This window comes from Suricata suricatta, chromosome 4, assembly GCF_006229205.1.
Source record: "Suricata suricatta isolate VVHF042 chromosome 4, meerkat_22Aug2017_6uvM2_HiC, whole genome shotgun sequence".
NCBI classification, from domain to species: Eukaryota; Metazoa; Chordata; class Mammalia; order Carnivora; family Herpestidae; genus Suricata; species Suricata suricatta.
The window spans coordinates 31,585,286-31,587,936 of NC_043703.1; the positions used below are offsets into that span (position 1 = coordinate 31,585,286).

A 2,651-nucleotide genomic window follows, 5' to 3' on the forward strand; every position below is an offset into this window, starting at 1 on the left:
TCTAACAAGGACACTATGCTCCCTTTCATGAGCAACACTATGCTCCCTTTCATGAGCAACGTGAGTAGAGGCTGGATACTTTTGGCAGAATGTTATAAAAGGAACGTATGGCGTTAATGTTGAAAAGAATGCCGCTCGAACGGTTTCCACTTTGAGATTTAAAAATTATTCTATAAGTCTATACTTCATCTCTGTTAGAATCCCCTCAGTTCATTTTCCCATTGTAAGTGGTGGTCCTGATTTAGTCTAAGATTAATATTTCTCTGCTAAACTGAATGATTAATTAGGTACAGAAATCTTCAACATTAGCCCCATCATTCGTAATTCTCAAAATATGTAATGCTATTCAGAGGTTATCCATGCTCTGCACAATTATTGACATATTATGAATGGATTCACTTATCTTTGTGTTTCAAAGAGGTATTATTGCACTGTTGCAAAAGAGCATTTATGTTTAAAAGAATTAATGCCTCATCATTTTATGGCCACCAAATACTTGTGCAAAATGAGATTTTAATCACAATTATTATACATAATCAGATGACACTGGAAGAGTATCTAAAGTGTTAAAGTGTCCCAAGTTCTAAAAATTTTTTAATGATTATTATAAATCTTAATTAAGATTTAATATAAATATAAGTTCTTAATTATTTTTAAAGTAATGAAGACTCTGAAAAATTACCAAATAGCTACAACTGCCTACCAGATTATTTTTGCTGTAGTTGAATGAAGAAATCAAAAAGGAAAATAATTTTTTCAGTTTTCATATAAAATAAAATACAATTTTATAGCAGGTTAAATTTTTAAATATTTTCACTATAATGACCTTTTCTTATATTTGTTCTGTTATTTTTGTTTGTTATCACCTAACATATATTTGTTGAGCATGTAACCAAAATTATCCCTATCATATCTAAGAAATACTGTCATGTAAATTAGTATAAATTATTCTAAAGTATAATATACAATCGATGGACAAGGGCATTGGTATTTGGTTTACAGAGGAGTTCTTTTAAAGCAAGATTTCCTTAAAAATAAAAAATCCTTGCAGACTCACTCTGTACCTGGTTGCAGCTCCAGGCAGGTGCTTTTTCTGTCTGCCAGAGAATCATCCCAGGGTGCTGTGACCACCTTGACCTGTCAAGGGTGATGCAGTTGTCTGGGGACACAGTGCTTCTTGGGAGTGAGCTGGCCATCAAGGCCCCAAGCACATGCTCACTGGCCTGGCCTCACAGCACCCAGGCTGGCAGTCAAGTAAAACAACATCTGGCTAGAGCCCACCAGACACCAAAGGAACCTCAAGAGGTCTTTACTGTCACCTGCTTACTTGGGGCCTGATGATGGCTGCCCTAGCAAGTGACCTGATAAGACTGAGCTGCTTGACAGTGGTCCTAGGTGTGAGCTCTTATTTGGGTGACCCTGGAGTCTGCCATGGCGGGCACATGGTGAAGTGGCTTGCCCTTCCTAGGAGGCACATAGGGTCATAGGAGGCAGGTGGGCTGGGTAGAATGGTGCTTCTCAGTTTTCTTACTCGCCCCCCCAAAAAAATAATAAAAAATAAAATAAAAAATCCCTATATCTCTTAAAGTAGAATTCCAGCTACTTTCCATTTACATTTAACCTTTTCTGTGGACTCTATCATACAAGATTAAAGATGTTAGTTTTGGTGCTCAAGATTTTATAATTACCTTGTAGAGTTTCTTCTTTCCACCTCCACACTGGATCTTTTCATTTTGTCATAAATAATCATAAACTACAGTATCCTAATTTCAAACTTGCTGTAGAAGCTGAATTTATTCCTAAGGAAGGATAAAACTTTTTCATTCCTCTTTAGTCCCCAATTGTAACTTGATAGTGAAAACGCTAGGAATGATGTCACCACCATGTAAACCAGATCACCAACGATGGCCTCAACTGCTTTTCAACTTCTTTTGGAAGGGATGGAAGTCTAGTAGGAGTGATACAAATTTTACTTGAATACTAAAAAGAGAGTTTTGGCAGAGATGTTACCAACAAAGAATTCTTTCAATGAAAAATTATCACAAGAATTTTTAAGAAAACCAAATTTTTGACTATTCTACATCCAGCTAGTGCAATATTTTATACTTAATAGTCTCTATATACATGCTTTGCATATCTCATTTTCTCTCTTTTCTTTAGGTAAAAAATGGGGCAGGTTAACTTTCAAAACAAATTTGCAAACTGTTGGAAAGCATATGTTTCAATTAAACATGACTGAAAGTAGGTTTTTACAGCCATGAACTGAGTACCGGGGCCATTAAACACTTTATGTTCCCTTTGCACATTATCCTATAATTCATTGTCCTAGTTGTATGTGCAGATTACTAAGGCCTGGTTAAAATATTTACTTCTGTATCTGCTGTTAATTTAATTCACCTTCACCCTACTCTGTGTGTATGTATGTATATATGTATAATACACATGGAATATTTTAAAATTTCTTTTTATAATATGGAAAATATATGAATATAAAATTATATATCATATGTTATGTTTATAATATATATTAAATATACAAAAATATTTTTTAAATATTAAAAATATACTTAAATATATATTTTTATACTTTGAGAAAAATTACTTACTTTTTATCCCAGAATTTATTATCTTATCCCTAAAAGGAGAATATT

The 2,651-nt window shown here is 33.8% G+C and overlaps 1 non-coding gene across 1 annotated transcript; it reads left to right on the forward strand.

Moving 5' to 3' along the window:
- Positions 1-1,047: 1,047 nt before the first annotated feature.
- On the forward strand, positions 1,048-1,173 carry LOC115290988. Its single transcript, XR_003908350.1, has one exon. It is a non-coding gene; the product is annotated as a small nucleolar RNA SNORA77 (small nucleolar RNA).
- The last annotated feature ends 1,478 nt before the right edge of the window (positions 1,174-2,651 follow it).